Consider the following 20,616-nt stretch of genomic DNA (forward strand, 5'->3'; position numbering starts at 1 on the left):
GGGGGTATCATGACCTTACCTCATACTCCCACAGGTGCACTTGCAGCAGAAGTTTCTGGATAGCATACAAGAGTAGGTATTGTGATTAATTTTTCCACCTTTATCCCAGAACATTGAGACCACCTGCTTCATTCTAACTGTTCATCCAACCCTCCCATCTTCTGCACTGGGATCAGCAGAGTCACCATAGATCAGAAACCACCCCCACTCTCTCCCCCATCAACAAATTGCAAATGAAGATTCAACTCTAGACCTCATTTCCCCACGCCATTGAGTCCTTGTTTTCAGCCAGGGTGCTGTGGAGAGCCAATGTGGAGAGACTGATGTCTTCTCTGGAAGGAAAAGGGCAGAAGAGAGTCATGGCTGACTCATGCTTCAACTGATCTCAAGCTCATGAACGTAGCAGAAGAATGCCTGAAGGTAGGGTGACAGTAGTTGTGGCATTGAGTAATGTGAAAACAACACCAATTCATTGTGACATTATTTTATAACAAAGTCATTTGACTCTAATAAAATGATAGCTTATTGCCTTAATTATAACTATTAGTGGTGATTAACGGGCTTTGATATGATACTTTAACCAATTTAACATCTAAATCAATACATTTTGTTTTAGGCTTGCGCCTGCAGATTTATCAAATGACTTTCTAATAAAATTTTTAAAAACAACCAGTGTTCATTAACAAAACAGTAAAACCAGACAAAAGGATCTGGCATGTTTGCAAATAAAAGGAAAAGGATTGAAAATGCTGGCAATCAGGCCCAGAAATGGAGAAGACAGTAAACACACAGCAGTTCAGTCAACAATGGTGGAGAGAATGGACTCGTGGTTAGCTTCACAAATGTTTCAAAACTGAAAAGAGACAATGGTATGCACTTAATAAAATCAGACAAAGAGGATAGAGAGAGAAAAAAACACAAATACTGATAGGAATTATCAGTGGAATGATTGCAGTAGATCACCCAATCGAGCAATAGAAAGAAGCATTAAATAGGTCAAATATATTAAAGAAATAAAAATCGAGGGAATACTTGTCAGTGAGCAGCTTTCCCAGGGGAAAGCTGAGAAAATAGGAAAGTTGGAAAATGCAGAATGGTTGTGGATTGGCTGTGAAATGAAAGCAAAAGCTGTTCATAAAATACAGTATGGCTGCCAACTTCTCAAAGAAAAGGAAGGAGTGATGACTGACTATAGAAAACTAGATTAGACAAAGTGCACACACAATTATCTCTCTCATGTGGAATGGTGTTGATTGGGAAGAGGTGAACAGGCAACAGTTACATCTCCTATAGTTTCATGGGAAGACAGGGAAAGATGACTAAGAGCTAATGTGACGGAAGAGTGAAGCAAGGATTCAAGGAGAGAAAATTCCTTTTGGAAAGTAGACAGGGGAGAGGAGGGAAACGTGTGCATGGCAGATGGTTCTGTCATAGGTATCAGAGAAGGCAGCAACTGATCCGGAAAATGTGGAGGTAAGTGGGATGGACAAGCTGCATGGTGCCGTATTGTAAGTGGAAAAACAGAGGGCGGTATCATCCCAGATTTGCACTAAGTGCGGTAGCACGCAGGAGAAAGAACGTTTTACCCACTGGCCGCAATAATGGCTTTTCACGCCGTATCATCCTAATCCCGCCTCATTAATCATGCATTCCCAGGAAACACAGCGGTTTGATGGCAGGCAGACTCTCATTTTCCTGACACGCTGTCACCTTGCTGCTTCCTCACACCAGGCTGCACAGAAGAGGTTGGCCATCCAATGTAGATAGAGGACAAATGATCTCATCTGTGCAGCCAGGGTATGGCAACCATCTCATCACTCTAAACTCACACACTCAAGTCCATCACACATTCACTGGCATCTCACTCACTGCCAGATCAAGGGATATCACCATTCACTCTCACACACACACCCTCATATCTCCATCTGGCCTCATCTCCTCTGGAGACTGCCTCCTCAGCATGTACATCTTGAGACCTGTTGCACAGATCAAGCTCCCCCAAACACACCCTGGGATAACGCCCCTTTCCCAGTATAGCCCTAGCCCTGCAGCCATTGAAAAGCCACCCCCACCTTATGGCTGGTCTGATAGATAGATAGCTGCCTAGGCATCCCCTAAAAGTGATGTGGTGCTGCCTGTGAAGCCTTGCACTGATGACTATGAGTGCTGCCCGAAGCAAGCTAGGCAAACAAACCTCGAAGTTCCGAGTGAAGTGTAGCTCACCAGGTGCATGTCACTTATGTACAGCTGTGAAACATGTCTGCGTGCAATCACGCCAAGTGCTCGGATGATCCATCATGGAGATATAACTCCGGTGAGCTGGGCATTTGTTGATATGTAGATATATTACAAAGAAGTTCCCTGACCCCAGGGCAGGGAATTCCTCACTCAGGAGAAAAGTGAACATTTCGGAGGTTCTATTGAAGAAGGTAGAAAGGTAAGAGAGGTAGAGCAGGGATGGAGAAACTGGGAGAAAGATACGGAATTGTTTCATGATTCAAGGTAGAGCCTGCAGACATACTGTTGACATCATTTTATGTTGTAACTTCAGACCTGATCTACATGCTATCGGTGATTTCCACTTAGTAGACCTTTCCCTTTGTCAGGATTCTCACAGCTTTGGCTATTCCCTCTCCTTGGGGGGAGTTTAACTTTCCAACCCACTGGGCAGGGCCCGGTATTGTGTGGCAAGCCAGAAATTCAGGGTCGCACTGGGGAGTTTTACTCCACAGTGCACTTGTGACTGTCAATGACAGGTTCCCCACCAAGAAGTTAGTCTGATTGACAGAAGTCTTTCACTTGGGCGGGGAACACTGGGGAAGGGAGAGCAGGGCCTCTTAGACCTGACCAGGGATGTGGGATTCTGGGGAGAGGAGGCATCTGTCAACAATCGGAGGCAGAGACAGCAGGGGCTTGGTGGGGCAGGAGATTATGGTTAGAATCAGAGACCTGAAGGGTCAGAGGCCAGACGTGAAGGGGCAAACACCTCACTGGGGTGGTGGGGGAAGAGGTCAGAGGCATTGGTGGGTGATCGGAAGCCTTGGGGATAAATTAGGAAAAGATTGGAAGGGGCAATACCCCTGGGCCTGGCAATCCTGGCCTTCTTTTAGTGTGAAGGTTTCCCAATGCATGGAAAGCCCAGCCAGCTGAGGTTAATTTTGAAATGGTAGATAACTATGAGGTATGCAGCCTCAATGTAATATTCAAGTTTTGGAAGTGGGTTGGTCGCTCTTCCCTTCCTGTCCTGCCTTGAGTGTCGACTGGTTGGAGTGGTGTTGTGGTACAGATCCATATTTTTAACATTTTAGCTTCCCACCTGACCTAAACATGCCAGAATTTGGGGATTAATAACTCTCCTTTGTACTTTTAACATCTTTAATGCATCATCCTATCACTTGACTCATCCATCCCACCAATATTTCCTTTGTGTTTGTTTATTTTGTTTCTCACTCCCTTCTTTTTTGCTGGTTCTATTAGCACGTTTGATCATCTCGGATTTCCTGTCTGTTCTCCCTACAGATACTGACTGATCAACTTTTATTTGTAATCAGAAACATCATGGGGTAACTTGACTCTGACCCATTTTTTCTGTTTCAAGGCTTCATGCATGCATTGCTGAAAAGCTTCTGAATTCATGCTAACAGAAAATAAGCCCTTGTTACCTAGTTTATAGGCAATTTTGTTAAAACTAGACCAGACAAGTTAATTTATGAGACAGAAGGAAATTCTTGCCAATATTTAAATCAACCCTGCCTGATGCAGCAAAGGCAAAATTGTACTTTTGCTTCTGTATTGGGGCAAAGTCATTTCGACTCTGCAGGAACAGGAAATGCAGACATGCAGTCACTTGATGAGATTAAGCAAGCAGTGCAAGATCACCCAGGGGAGACCATTCACTGTACATCAGCGACAGCGACCTGATCGGGCATAAAACTGGTATTTCAGTTGGCAGGCGCGCATGAAAGTTGGCAGCACATCCATCGACAATTAAGAGGCCTATTAAGGCCACTAATCAATTAATTTAAACTTATTTTTAACTGCCCATCCAACTACATGGTTGGCAGGCAGGTGAATCGGCCAGGCGGCCTTTGGATTTTTTAGGAAACCCCATCCACGGGCGGGATGAGGTTTCCAACATTAATTAAAAGAAAAAAAATTTTGGCATAATTTTTATAACGTTTATGCTCATGTCAGTGAGTCTTATGTGGGGACATGTTTTGCACATTTTCAGATTCTTTATTTTTGACAGATTTCCACGTTTGATTTTCAAAAGATCTTGGTTTGCAATAGATTTCTCTTTTCTCTTAAGATGGCCACTCTGCAATATCCGTGCTCAATACTTCTGAGAGACAGAGGGAGAGTGGGAGAGAGAAACCTGGCTCTTGTGGCCTTTCATTATATCCTTCTGATCTCTCTGCTGAAAAGTATTTCATCTCTCCTCGGATGTAGATTGTGGACAACGAACGGGCGACATTAGCTATGTCTTAAGGGGATACCCCTTATCACCAAGGAGCAAATCCTCTATGCACTGAGGGCCCTCAAAAGATCGGTGGCCCTGTGGGTGACTCAAGGTGCAAGAGTCATGCAAGCTCCCAAGGTACCTAGCACAAACATGCATGGTCTGATTGGTGTAATCACAGATCAGCTGGATGTTGAGAGAGTGAAATCCTTTTCTATTAATGAATCTCACAGGCTGCTGCCAGGGAGCTTTCAAGGCCACATGGAAGGCAGTGCGAGAGGAGTGGCAGCCTTGGAAAGATTTTTAAAAAGCAGGAGTTGAGAGTCATAACGGAGATTTAAAAAGAGCGGGAGCTGGATTTGGGGCTGAAAGCGGCACGAGGACAGGGTGAGAGTTCTTGGGAGACTCGGGGTTGAAAGCGATGCGAGGACAGGGCGAGAGTTCTGGGGAGACTCAGGGTTGAAAGCGGCACGAGGACAGAGCGAGAGTTCTGGGGAGACTCGGGGCTGAAAGCGGCGCGAGGACAGAGCGAGAGTTCTGGGGAGACTCAGGGTTGAAAGCGGCACGAGGACTTCATGGTTTGAAAAGTGACGCAAAGCAGGGGAGGCAGTTGATTGGTAATTAGGGTCAAGTCAATAATTCTACTTTTTCTACCAATTAAAATGCTGCAGTCCATTAGCTTGGACAAAATAAGGTGAGGACTTTGGACTGTAGTGGGAGTGTTTGTAATGGAATAAGGCCCCTAGTATAATTAGTATTCTTTAAAGGGAGTAGCTTAATCTAAAGGGAAGAAATGGCAGCAGAGCTTGCTCCCATGATATGCTCCTCCTGCACTCAGTGGGAAGTCATGGACATTTTCAATGTTCCTAGCAACCATGTGTGCACTACGTGTGTCTAGCCGCAGATACTGGCTAACTGCATTTTGGAGCTGGAGCACAGAAAAAGGCCGATCAAGTCTGCACCAGTCAAACAAGTACCTAACTATTCTAATCCCATTTTCTAGCATTAGACCCATAGCCTTTTATGCAATGGCATTGCAAATGCACATCCAAATACTTCTTAAATGTTATGAGGGTTTCTGCCTCTAGCACCCTTTCAGGCAGTGAGTTCCAGATTCCCACCACCCTTTGGGTGAAAAAATTCTTCTTCACATCCCCTCTAAACCTCCTGCCCCTTACCTTAAATCTATGCCCCCTGGTTGTTGATCCCCTCACCAAGGGGAAAAGTTCCTTCCTGTCTACCCTATCAATGCCCCTCATAATTTTATACACCTCAGTCATGTGTCCCTTCATCTCCTCTGCTCCAGGGAAAATAACCCCAGTCTATCCAATCTCTCCTCATAACTAAAGCTCTCCAGCCCAGGCAACATCCTGGTAAATCTCCTCTGCACTCTCTCTAGTGCAATCACATCCTTCCTATAATGCGGATTCCAGAACTGCACGCAATACTCTAGCTGTGGCCTAACCAGCGTTTCATACAGTTCCAGCATAACCTCCCTGTTCTTATATTCTATGCCTCGGCTAATAAAGGCAAGTATCCCATATGCCTTCTTAACCACCCTATCTACCTGTCCCGCTACCTTAAGGGACCGGTGCATATGTATACCAAGGTTCCTCTGATCCTTGGTACTTCCCAGCGTCCTACCATTCATCGTGTATTCTCGTGCCTTGTTTGTCCTGCTCAAGTGCATCACCTTACACTCATCCGGATTAAATTCCATTTGCCACTGATCAGCCCATCTGACCAGCTCACCTATATCCTCCTGTAATCTAAGGCTATCCTCCTCACTATTTACCACCCCACCAATTTTTGTGTCATCTGCGAACTTACTGATCAACTCTCCTACATTCAAGTCTAAATCGTTTATATATACAACAAACAGCAAGGGACCCAACACCAATCCCTGTGGAACCCTACTGGACACAGACATCCAGTCACAAAAACACCCCTCGACCATCACCCTCTGCTTCCTGCCACTCAGCCAATTTTGGATCCAATTTGCCAAATTGCCTTGGATCCCATGGGCTCTTATATTTGTTATCAGTCTCCCATGCGGGACCTTATCAAAAGCCTTACTGAAGTCCAAGTAGACTACGTCAAATGAATTGTCCACATCTACACACCTGGTCACCTCTTCAAAAAATTCAATCAAATTGGTCACATGATCTCCCCTTAACAAAACCATGCTGACTGTCCATGATTAATCGCTGCCTCTCCAAGTGTAGATTAATTCTGTCTCTCAGAATTGCTTCCAATAGTTTCCCCACCACTGAGGTTAGACCAGCTGGCCTGTAGTTCCCTGGTTTATCCCTTCCTCCCTTCTTGAATAATGGTACCACACTGGCTGTCCTCCAATCCTCTGGCACCTCTCCTGTGGCCAGAGAGGTATTGAAAATTATTGCCAGCACCCCCGCTATCTCCTCCCTTGCCTCACTCAACAGCCTGGGATACACTTCACCTGGGCCTGAAGATTTATCTACTTTTAAGCCTGCTAGACCACTTAGAACATCCTCCATTTCTATGCTCATTTCTTTCATTATATCACAGTCCTTCTGCCTGATTTCCAGACTCACATCGTCCCACTCACTTGTGAAAATCGACCCACAGTATTCATTTAGAACCCTACCTACATCTTCCAGCTCCCCACACAAATTACGACTATGGTCCTTAATGGGCCCTACTCTTTCCCTAGTTATCCTCTTATTCTTAATTTACTTGTAAAATAACTTTGGATTTTCCTTTATTTTACCTGCCTATCTTTTTCCATGCCCCCTGTTTGCTCTCCTATTTTCCTTTTTAAGTACCCCCCTACACATTCTATACTCCTCTTGGGCTTCCACTGTTTTGAGCCCTTGGTATCTGCCATAAGCCTCCCTTTTTCTCTTTATCCAACCGTGTATATCCCTCGACATCCAGTGTTCCCTGGATTTGTTGGTCCCACCTTTTGTCTTTACTGGAATATGTTGGCCTTGTACTCTCCCTATTTCCTTCTTGAATGAGTCCCATTGCTCTGATGCAGATTTACATAAAAGTAGCTGATACCAGTCCACTCTGGTCAAATCATATCTGATCTTATTACAATTAGCATTCCCCCAATTTAGAGCTCTGATTTCTGGCCCATCCTTGTCCTTTTCCATAACAATCTTGAATCTAATGGAGTTATGATCACTATCTGCAAAATGCTCCCCCACTGATACCTCTACCACTTGCCTAGCTTCATTCCTTAAAATCAAGTCCAGATCTGCCCCCTCGCTTGTCGGACCTTCTACAAAATGGCTTAAAAAGCTCTCCTGGATATATTATAAGAATTCCGCTCCCTCTTAACCTATCACACTATGACTAACCCAGTTAATGTTGGGGAAGGTGAAATCTCCCACTATTACTATCCTATTATTTTTACATTTCTCTGTAATTTGCCTACATGTCTGTTCTTTTATTTCTCTCTGACTGTTTGGGGGCCTATAGTACACTCCCAGCAAAATGATTAGTCCTTTTTTGTTTTTCAGTTCTACCCATATGGCTTCATTTGAGGAGCCTTCCTTACTGCTATAATTGATTCCTTGATCAATATTGCAATACCCCCTCCTCTTTTTCCTCCTTTCCTGTCTCGCCTGAAGACTCTACATCCTGGAATATTGAGCTGCCAATCCTGCCCCTCTCTCAGCCATGTCTCTGTGACAACAATGACATCATACTTCCATGTGCCCTCAACTCATCTGCCTTATTTGTCAGAATCTTTGCATTAAAATAAGCACCATCCAATCTTGCCAAACTCCCTTGTGCCTTAACTGGCCTATAATTCCTATGCCTTCCAGACTCACTTGCTCTCTCTTCTAATTTTGGCTGTGCATCTTCCCCTGCTGAACCTCCTCTCAGGATCCCAACCCCCTGCCAAGTTAGTTTAAACCCTCCCCAACAGCATTAACAACCCCCCTCCCACCCCCCACACACTGCTGTGGGTGGATTCACTGTGGAGCATCCACATTGCTGAGATTATCGTGGACAGCATGTTCAGTGAGGTGGTAAAGATTGAACAGGCAGAAAGGAGAAGGCAGTAGTCCCCTGTGGTTGTCCCCCACTCTAACAGATGGGATACTGCCGGGAGAGACAACTTCTCTGGGGAAAGCAGCAGGAGCCAAGTCCATGGTACCACGGGTGGCTCTGCTGCACAAGAGGGGAGGAAGAAGAGTGGCAGGACTATAGTGATAGGAGATTCAATAGTAAGGGGAACAGACAGGCATTTCTGCGGCTGCAAAAGTGACTCCAGGATGGTATGTTGCCTCCCTAATGCCAGGATCAAGGATGCCTTGGAGAGGCTGCAGGACATTCTTAAGGCGAAGGGTGAACAGACAGTGGTCATGGTACATATTGGCACTGAAGACATAGGTAAAAAAAGGGATAAGGTCCTATAAGCTGAATATAGGGAGTTAGGGCGTAAGTTAAAAAGTAGGACCTCAAAGGTAGTAATCTCAGAATTACTTCCAGTGCCGCATGCTAGCGAGAGTAGAAATAACAGGATATGTCAGATGAATATGTGGCTGAAGAAATGGTGTAGCGGGGGGGAATTCAGATTCCTGGGACATTGGGACTGGTTCTAGGGAAGGTGGGACCAATACAAACAGAATGGGTTGAATCTGGGCAGGACCGGGATCAATGTCCTCAGGCCATGTTTGCTAGTGTGGTCAGGGAGGGTTTAAACTAGAATGGCAGAGGGATAGGAGCCTGGGCAAGGAGATAGAGGAAGAGGAAACAAGGATAGAAACAAAAGGCAGAAAAGTAAGAACAAAAGTGGAGGGCAGAAAAAAGAATGGTGAGAAACAAATGGGGTCATGTTGCAAAATAAAGCTAAGATAACTAAAAAGACAAGTCTAACAGCATTAAGATGCGTGGAGAATTTGCAATAAGGTAGATGAATTAACAATGCAAATAGGGATGATATACTTGCAATTATGGAGACATGGCTGCAGGGTGACCAAGGATGGGAACTGAACATTCAGGGGTATTCAATATTTAGGAAGTACAGACAAATAGGGAAAGGAGGTGGGGTAGCATTGTTAGTAAAGGAGGAAACCAATACAATACTGAGGAATGTTATTGGCTCGGTAAATCATGAAGTAGAATCTGTTTGGGTGAAAATAAGAAATGTCAAGAGGCAAAAAATGTTGGTGGGTGCTGTCTATTGGCCCCCAAACAGTAATGGTGATGTAAGGGAAGGCATTAAGCAGGAAATTAGAGATGCATGCAATAAGGGTACAACTGTAATCATGGGTGACTTTAATCTACATATAGATTGCACAAACCAAATTAGCAATAATACTGCGGTGGAGGATTTCCTGGAGTGTGTATGTGATGGTTTTCTAGACCAACATATTGACGGACCAACTAGAGAGCAGATGTCTGGGTATTGTCCAATGAGAAAGGATTAATTAACAATATTGTTGTGCAGGGCCCCTTGGGGAAGAGTGACCATAAAATGTTAGAATTGTTTATTAGGATGGAGAGTGAAGAAGTTGATTCTGAAACTAGGGTCCTGAATCTAAATAAAGGGAACTATAAGGGTATGAGGCACGAGTTGTCAATGATGGATTGGGGAACCTTACTATAAAAGTTGACAGTGGATAGGCAATGGCTAATAATTAAGGAACGTATGCATGAATTACAACAATTATTCATTCCTAACTAGTGCAAAAATAAAACAGAAAAAGTGTCTCTACCATTGCTTGCAAAATAACTTAAGGGTAGTGTTAGATCCAAAGAGGAGACATATAAATTTGCCGGAAAAAGCAGCAAGTCTGAGGATTGGGAGCAGTTTAGAATTCAGCAACAATGGACAAAAAGATTGATCAAGAAGGGGAAACAAAAAAAAATTGCCTGTAAAAGCTTCTATAAGTATGTGAAGAGAAAAGGATTAGCAAAGACAAATGTAGGTCCCTTACAGTCAGAACAGGGGAAATTATAATAGAGAACAAAGAAATGGTAGTAGAATTGAACATTTTGGTTCTGTCTTCACAAAAGAGGAAACAAATAATTTCCCAGAAACGTTAGAGAACCAAGGGTCTAATGAGAGGCAGGAATTGAAGAAAATCAGTATTAGTAAAAAAAATGGTGCTAGAGAAATTAATGGGGTTAAAGGCTGAAAAATCCCCAGGGCCTGATAACCTACATCCCAGAGTACTTAAGGAAGTGGCCCGGAAATATTGGATGTATTGGTGGTCATCTTCCAAAATCCTATGGACACTGGAGCAGTTCCTACAAATTGGAGGGTGGCAAATGTAACCCCACTATTTAAAAAAGGAGGGAGAGAAAAAAAACAGAGAATTGCAGATCAGTTAGCCTAACATCAATAGTGGGAAAATTGCTGGAGTCTATTATCAAAGACATGGTAACAGAACACTTGGAAAGCATTAACAGGATTAGACAAAGTCAGCATGGGTTTATGAAAAGGAAATTATGCTTAACTAACCTACTGGAGTTTTTTGAGGATGTAACAAGTAGAATGGATAAGGGAGAACCAGTGGGTGTGGCATATTTGGATTTCAGGAAGGCTTTTGACAAGGTCCCACGTAAGAGGCTAATGGCCTCTTAAAGCATTAACTCATTAAAGCGTATGCGATTGGGGGTAATATACTGGAATGGATTGAGAATTGGTTGACAGACCGAACACAGAGAGTGGGAATAAATAGATTTTTTTCCGGATGATGGGCGATGACTACTGGTGTACCACAGGGATCAGTGCTTGGGCCCCAGATATTCAGATTATATAGAAATGACGTGGATGAGGGAACCAAATTCAATATTTCCAAATTCACTGGCGTCACAAAACTGGGCGGGGTTGTGAGTTGCGTGAAGGATGAAAGGAGGCTTCAGGGCAATATAGACAAGTTATATGTGGGGGCAAACACATAGCAGATGCAGTAAAATGTGGATAAATATGAAGTTATATGCTTCGCTGTGAAAAACAGAAAGGCAGAGTATTATTTAAATGGTGATATATTGGGAAATGTGGATGTACAAAGGGATCTGGGTGTCCTTGTACACCAGTCAATGAAAGTAAACAGGCAGGTGCAGAAAGCAATTAGGAAGGCAAATGGTATGTTGGCCTTGACTGCAAGAGGATTTGAGTTCAGAAGTAGGGATGTCTTGCTGCAGTTATACAGAGCCTTGGTGAGACCACACCTGGAGTATTGTGTGCAGTTTTGGCTTCCCTACCCAAGAAAGGATATACTTACCATAGAGGGATTGCAGCGAAGGTTCACCAGGCTGACACCGGGGATGGCAGGACTGTCGTATGAGGAGAGATTGGTTCGACTGGGCTTGTATTCACTACAGTTTACAAGAATGAGAGGGGATTAGATTGAAACATATAAAATTCTAACAGGGCTAGACAGACTGGATGCAGGGAGGATGTTTACCCTGTTTAGGGAGTCTAGAACCAGGGGCCACAGTCTCAGGGTATGGGGCAAGCCATTTAGGACTGAGATGGGGAAAAATTTCTTTACTCAGAGGGTGGTTAACCTATGGAATTCTCTACCACAGAAGGCTGGGTCACTGAGTATATTCAAGAACAACAAAAACAAAAATACCTGGAAAAACTCAGCAAGCCTGGCAGCATCTGCAGAGAGGAGTACAGTTAACGTTTCGAGTCTGAATGACCCTTCAACAGAACTAAGTAAAAATAGAAGAGAGGTGAAATATAAGCTGGTTTAAGGGGTGGGTGGGGGAGGGCGCGGGCGGGGGGGGTGGGACATATATATAAATTATTGGAAAAAAAGGGGGGGGATCAGAAAGGGGGTGGGGATGGAGGAGAGAGATCATGATCTAAAATTGTAGAACTCAATATTCAGTCCGGAAGGCTGTAAAGTGCGTAGTCGGAAGATGAGGTGCTGTTCCTCCAGTTTGTGTTGAGCTTCACTGGAACAATGCAGCAGGCCAAGGACGGACATGTGGGCATGAGAACAGGGTGGAGTGTTGAAATGGCATGCGACAGGGAGGTCTGGGTAATGCTTGCGGACAGATCGAAGGTGTTCTGCAAAGCGGTCACCCAGTCTGCGTTTGATCTCTGCAATGTAGAGGAAACCGCATTGGGAGCAACAAATGCAGTAGACTAAGTTGAGGGAAGTGCAAGTGAAATGCTGCATTGTAGTCATTCTGACTGAATATTGAGTTCAACAATTTTAGATCATGAACTCTCTCCTCCATCGCCACTCCCTTTCCGATCCGGTCCTTTTTTCCAATAATTTATATAGATTTTTCTTTTCCCACCTATTTCCATTATTTTTAAATGTATTTCCATCCATTGTTTTATCTCTACCTTTTAGCCTTTTTCGATTCCTTCATCCCACCCCACCCCCACTAGGGCTTTCTGTACCTTGCTTGTCCTGCTTTCTACCCTTAATTAGCACATTCCTTAGATAATATCACCACCTTCAACACCTCTTTGTCCTTTTGTCTGTGACATCTTTTGGTTATCTCCAGCTATCACTGGCTCTACTTGTCCCCCCCCACTTAAACCAGCTTATATTTCACCTCTCTTCTATTTTTACTTAGTTCTGTTGAAGGGTCATTCAGACTCGAAATGTTAACTGTATTCCTCTCTGCAGATGCTGCCAGACTTGCTGAGTTTTTCCAGATATTTTTGTTTTTGTTTTGGATTTCCAGCATCTGCAATTTTTTGCTTTTATATTCAAGAAAGAAATTGATAAATAGTTGGATATTAGGGGCATCAAGGGGTATGGAGAGAAAGCGGAAATATGGTGTTGAGATAGAGGATCAGCCGTGATCATATTGAATGACACAGCAGGCTCGAAGGGCCGAATGGCCTACTCCTGCTCCTAGTTTCTATGTTTCTATGTGTGCAGTCTATGGCACCCTGCACATGTGGAAAGCCTGAGATTTCAGTGAATCCCACAGCTCTGGCAGCCTGGTTTGCTTCATCCGTGCTGAACTGCACATAATGGTAAGCTTTATTGAAAAGGGCGTCAGTCACCTCCCTTTTACATGTGTGTGTCACCGCTTATAAGATTCCGCCTCAGCCCCAGGACAATCTCTGACTCCTCATTGGACATATTATAACTCTTGCCCCATAACAGTCTTCCCCCCGCCCTGTTTTCCATCAGCCCATCCCCAGTCATGCCTCTGCATTTGCCCCTTCCCTCTCCTGTTGCATTAGCCCACCCCCAGTCATGCTCCTGTCTCCTGGGCACCAGCCTTGGTGCACTATCAAAGAAGTACTGAAATATTGCAGCAGCGCTGTTAAAGGTAAGCGAAAGCAACGTCCACATACCTCAAAGCTGTTGATGAAGTGAGAATCTCCAGGTTCATCCCACTGATATACAGTTGGGAAACAGACTGTTCGAATTACCTGCTCGTGGGGCACTTAATTTGGAGGGGGGATGTGATTCTGGCGAGTTTGCCTTTTAATGAGCGTTCATGAGATGCAACTGAATGCAAATGTAGTTCCCGACATAGATCAGCGGGTAAGTGAACCTACCTTTAATCCACCGAAGTTGAGAGAACAAAATTTCAAACTAATTTCCTACTGGCGGGAAACTTACTTTTGCAAACGCTCCAAATTTAGTGCCGTTGCTCATCACAATTTCCGCCACTGATGGGAGTGGAAAATTCCACCAGTGATCCATTTTTTTAAGAGAAACACAGCCTTGTAATAAGACTCAAAGCCCAACAGCTCTTCCATGCCAATGTTCACAGTAAATCAGAAGATAAAAAGCAAAAACAGAATTACCTGGAAAAGCTCAGCAGGTCTGGCAGCATCGGCAGAGAAGAAAACAGTTGATGTTTCGAGTCCTCATGACCCTTCTGCAGAACAGTGGAAGGGTCATGAGGACTCGAAACGTCAACTCTTCTTCTCTGCCGATGTAGCCAGACATGCTGAGCTTTTCCAGGTAATTCTGTTTTTGTTTTGGATTTCCAGCATCCGCAGTTTTTTGTTTTTATCTTTTAAATCAGAAGATATGCTGTTTCATAAGGACACGGGTACTGTGCATCTTGCAATGCAAAATTTTTTTTTGAACAATATACTTTATTCATAAAATATCTGGAAGAACATTCCAAACCATTTCAAAATCACCATCACATATGTACAATCAGATTCAACTTTTACAACATATGTTACAAGGTGCATCAATACAATCCATGAATATTACAATCATTTCAATATGGTCAATGCAGACAATCAGACAATGGTATTGGAGTTGTCAACATACAATATGTTGCACTCTGAGGTGCTTCAATACATTTAAAATACAATTAGCATTCAATGCAGACATTCATTTTGAGCTGTACAGCTCGAGGGGCTCTCAACAGTTCCCAATGCAAAATTTAATAAGTAGCTGCTAACATGTAGGTGCCTGTCCATAGTATTTTTCAAATCAATACATGTGTTAACTGTAGACCCTTGTCCTTTTTAAGCGCAGCTAAGACAAGGGTTGACAGCCGCATGCAGCTCATTTATGACTCATATGGCTCCACACCTGGATCGATCAAACATATTTTCAGAAAATAGTTATCTGTAGTTATAATTTAATAAGACTAGAAATATGTAAAATATCTCTGTCAATGGATATTTTAACAGATAACAGCTAGAACTTGTGAAAATGTTTAATCACAAAACTATGAAATACTATCGAAAACTTGCTAGGATCAAAAGTCATAGCAAGTTACACTTGCACTGTTTTGTCAAGCAAAATGACATCATAGGCCAACGTTTTAATGGCTTATGTGTCACTTGCTAGCCGTTCATGCGATTCGCTCACAAGCATAGACATGAACATCAATAAAGCAACTAACTGCGGCCCTTGTTTTGCGGCTATTTTGTTATAAGAAAATTGTAATTTATTACAGGAAATAAGTTTGGGGTATTTATTAGTAGTGCAATGTTGAATATTAATGTCGACAGACATTTTAACTGACTGACGTTTGCATTTAATTTGGAAAAAAATTTGGTGTAATTAGAGGGGCTGAAATGGCTATGAAGAAGAGAAAAATCGAAGATGAAAATCAAAAGTTTCAAAACGAGTGGGCTGATTCATTCACATTCATCCTGAATTCAGCTGACCTCTGCGTATCATTTGTGCAATGAGAAATTTGCCGACAACAAAAAAAAAATCAAATCTTCAGAGGCATTTTACTAAAAATGACACATTGCCTTTCCCAAATATTATCCAGTGGAAGTGCCAGAAAGTAAATTGTGGAGGAGCTGAAGAATAAGGCAGACACGTTCACTAAATGGATGAAATCATCTAATGGCTCAACCACTGTTAGTTTTGTGGCAGCTCAAGGGATTGTGAAACCTGTTGAAATATAAGGGTGTGATTCAGGGAACTTAGAAAATATCAATGGTTTAGACAAAGTCAGCATGGATTTATGAAAGGGAAATCATGTTTGACAAACCTACTGGAGTTTTTTTGAGGATGTAACTAGCAGAATAGAAAAGGGACAACTAGTAGATCTGGTGTATTTGGATTTTCAGAAAGCTTTTGACAAAGTCCCACATAAGAGGTTAGTGTGTAAAATTAAAGCATATGGAATTGGGAGTAAAAATATTGGCATGGATTGAGAATTGGTTAGTAGACAGAGGACATAGAGTAGGAATAACTGGGTCTTTTTTTGGGGTGTCAGATGGTGACTAGTGGGATACGGCAGCGATTGATGCTTGGACCCCAGCTATTCACAATATATATCAATGATTTGGATGAGGGAACCAAATGCAATATTTCCAAGTTTACTGATGACATGAAACTTGGTGGGAATGTGAGCATTGAGGAAGGTGTTAAGAGGCTTCAAGGCGATTTAGACAGGTTGTGTGAGTGGACAAATACACGGCAGATGCAATGTAACGTGGATAAGTGTGGTGTTATTTTGGTAGGAAAACAGAATGGCAGTGTATTATTTAAATGGTAATAGATTGGGAAATGTTGATGTACAAAGGGACCTGGGTATCCTTGTACACCAATCACTCAAAGCAAGCATGCAGGTGCAGCAAGCTATTAAGAAGGCAAATGGTACATTGGCCTTCATTGCAAGAGGACTTGAGTACAGGAGCAAGGATGTCTTATTGCAGCTGTACAGGGCCTTGGTGAGGCCACACCTGGGGCAGGATTTTACACCCTGCAGGCGGGTGCACGCCTGACCCGATCAGGCGTAAAATAGCGTGAAGTGACGTCAGGCGAGCGTCCGGACACCATCATTGTCTACTAAGGCCCTTAATCAAATAATTAAAAGCTATTTGTCATTGCCTGTCCAACCTTACAGTTGGCAGGCAGGTGCATTGGCCAGGTGGCCTTTGGATTTTTTATGAAACCTCATCCACGGGCAGGATGAGGTTTCCAATAGTAATTTAAAAAAAGATTTTCCACATCATTTTTAATATGCCCCTTTTCATATGACTGAGTCACATGTGGGGACATTTTTCTCTCATTTTAAAATTCTTTATTTTTGTTTCTACAATTCTTCAGTTCCCTGAGGCAACTCTGTGCCTTCAGGGAGCTTTCAGTATGCGCTCCCCCACCCATGTGCAGACTTTAGCGCTTGCGCCCCTCCTGGCAACGCTGAGTTTATCAGTGTGCTTTCACACTGGCTGGCCGTTAATTGACCGGCCAACTTGAAATTGCGGTCGGGGGCCGATCACAGGTGGTGGACTGTTTCCTGGCAGCTCCTGGGCCCGCCTGCCTGACCAACGGAAAATCCTGCCCCTGGAGTATTGTGTGCAGTTTTGGTCTCCTTACCTAAAGAAAGGGAATTCTTGCCATAGAGGGAGTGCAACGAAGGTTCACCAGACTGATATCTGGGATGGAAGAATTGTCGTATGAGGAGAGATTGGGCTGACTACGCCTTTTTTCACTGGAGTTTAGAGAAATGAGAGGGGATCTCATTAAAATATATAAATGCAGTGGAGGCCAAGTCATGAATATATTTAAGAAGGAAATAGATTTCTAGACTCTAAAGTCATCAAGGGGTATGAGGACAGAGTGGGAGTATGGTGTTGAGATAGAGGATCAGCCATATTTAATGTCAGAGCAATCTCGAAGGGCCAAGTGACCCACTGCTGCTCCTATTTTCTATGTTTCTATTAATATGCCTTTAAGGGACAGCAGAATGCATTACTGGAAGAAAAGTGTGCCATGTAATCCAGTCTCAGTTTCACTTCAGCTGGATCAGAACACAGCATACACAACTCTGCTGATGTCTTCAAATTTTCAACCTTTGTATAAATTTTATGTGCCTAGTCTTAATAAATGAACCCACAACAAGTTTGCACAATTTCTTATGAGTGATTGGTGCCTTTCTATCATTACAAAAACACGACATGGTATTCAGCAGTGATAAAACAGCATAGCAGCAAGGTTAAGCGCAGGTAAAACATGGTGAACAGTTTTGGATCATGCTACATGGCATGAGACAACCGTCTATGTTCTGGTCAGACCGCAATGGAGTTCACAGCATCAGAGAGTGTTGAAATCTCAGAGTGGTAACTGCACAGAAATTCTTTGAAGACACAGGCTGGTATAGTGCTCAAGTAAAGAGTTGGTAAGCAGACAGGTCCCTCGTGGTGAGATTGCTGCTCATACCCTGTCAATTCAGTGAGTGGGATAGGGTGTTGAGAGGACCAGCACTGGGTTAGCTCAGTGGGGAAAGGTGAATGACCAGGCTGTGGGCCGAATTGATACTGAGTGAGGGAGTGTCAATCAAAACAAAACAAAACCATCACAAAACTCAGGCCAGAGAGGGTTGCGATTATAAATGGTGGAGCTCCAGAAAAGTGTGTGAAAGCAGCTAAAGTGATGCTCATTCCGGATATTATAGGAAAAGGAAGGTCGGTCAAAGGGGCATTGTTAAAATGTCCACAAGATTCCTCAGTCTGAATCGCAGCTGACCTACTATCTGAATTTAAAATTTTTAAACAGCATACAGAGCTATGGATTCCCATGCTATTTCGACAACAGCCGACAGAATCCATAGACCACTTCATCAGCAGATGCAGAGAAAAGGGTACGTATGGTGATTTTTCAAATGCAGAATTAGCAGACAGAGTTGTTGAGTTAGTGATCACATCCACTCCCAGGGAAGCTTTCCAGAAAGGTCTACTAGATAAGTCCAAAACATATAGCATTGAAGAGCTACTATGAAGCAATCCTCGAGGAACCTGTAAGCTTCATTGACCTATTATCAAATGTTGAAGCACTCACTGGAGTGAATTGTTGAAGCACTCACGAGAACACCTGAAGCTAGCAAGACATGTGGAAAGTCTGACCTTCTGCATACACGACTCTGCAAGGAATGTGGTAGAAGGTGCCATTGGCAGCAGCAGTGCACTAGAGCAAAGGCTGATGCAGCTACAAAGAGCCATGCATTGATCCAAGCAGACTGTACACAATGGATACCTTCAAGCAGTGAGAATGACCATCTACTATCCCATCAGAAACAAACATGAGATGATGGACAGGCCAGAAAATGACGATGACATGCATGATGAGATGATTTGGGTGAAATTTTCCCAGAATTGCACTAAGTACGTTAACGGGCGGGTAAAATGGAGTCCTACTCGCTGACGAAAATGATGGGTTTTCATGCCGTATTGCCCCAAGCCCGCCTCATTACTTACTCACTCCTGCAAAACACGCTGTTTCCACAGGGAGCCCTCTCTCATTTGCCCGCCCATCATCACTCCGATGTTGCATCATGCCAGCTGCCATTTTTAAAAGGCAGCCGCCAGCAAAGCGCTCATCACCACCAGCTCAACACCGCTGCCTGGGAGACATGGCCAGCAAAGGATAAAAGACTACAGCCCCACGCTTCAACGACGGGTCCCTCGAGCGACTGCTGGATGCTGTGGAGGCCTGCTGGGATGTGCTCTGCCCCCACAGTGGCCGCAGGATGGGCAGCAAAGTCACCAACCTGGCTTGGGAGGTGGAGGCAGCGGTGGTCAGTGCAAACACCCTGCAGAGGTGGACAGCTACCCAGTGCTGCAAAAAGATGAATGATCTCCTCTGTTCCGCCAGTGTAAGGCACTCTTTTCATCACTCCCAACTCACACACTCACAAACCCATCACACATCCACAGGGCCCTCACTCACTGCCAGTACAAGGGACATCACCATTCACTCTTTCATACACACTGTCATTGTCCTTATCCCAACCATGGAACCACTCACTACCCACACAGGCCAAGCATACTTATCATCTGGCCCGGCAGGCATCCTGTTACACTCTCCCCATCTATATCCATGCAGGACAAACTGGCTCACAACAGGAGGGATAGTTCACAGACAGGTGGAGGGATGCCGGATATCAAAGTTCTGACAGAATTCGAAAATAGAGCCATCCAGCTAGCCGGCGATGATCAGGACTGGTCCTGTGCTGACAGTGAGGTCGGCACTACTCTACCAAGTGAGGATCCAGCAGTGCAACATCCATCCAACAACCATGCTGTGAGTGATGTGTCCTCTTTCACAGGCCACTGCCATGCACTAATTATCTCCCCTTGCTTTCGCAGGCACATCTGGGAAACAGCCGACAGAGTCCATGACCCAGGGCCTCCAATCAAGCCTCCAAGAATCCTCTGAAGAGGAATCTGGAGGCACCCTCCCTGAAGTCCCGTCACAGCGCTCACTCACACCCTCCATCAGTGCAGAGACACACACCTCGAGGGACCTAGCTTTAGAGTATGCTTGAGATCACAATCTGGTGAGTACATCGCACTTTCTGATCCACAGCAGGCAGAAGCGGGGGCTTCCCAGGTCCCTGGCACTCAAAGGACTGCTGGAGGCCAGAACATTGCTGAGTTCGAGTCAGATGACAAATCCCTGGTCTCAGTCATGTCATAGTTGCTGGAGCTGTAAAGGCAAGCTCGGGAACATCAGGAAGGGATGTCCACTGCACTCCTCAGATTGCAAAGCACAATGGAGGATTCCACCTGTCTTCAGGCTGAGGTAATAGTGCAGGCATTGCAACACATTGCGGTCAACACTGGCAGAATGGCAGCCGCCATGGAGACCTTGGTCCAGAACATCACTCCTGCAGGGGCTTAACTCCATCGCTGATGCCATAGTTGACCTCTAACAGTGAATATACGAGACGGGTGCTGGGCAGCTTGATCTCACTCCAGCTGCCCCTCCTCTCACGGAGTCAGCCAGGAACCC

Source organism: Carcharodon carcharias, chromosome 16, assembly GCF_017639515.1.
Source record: "Carcharodon carcharias isolate sCarCar2 chromosome 16, sCarCar2.pri, whole genome shotgun sequence".
NCBI classification, from domain to species: Eukaryota; Metazoa; Chordata; class Chondrichthyes; order Lamniformes; family Lamnidae; genus Carcharodon; species Carcharodon carcharias.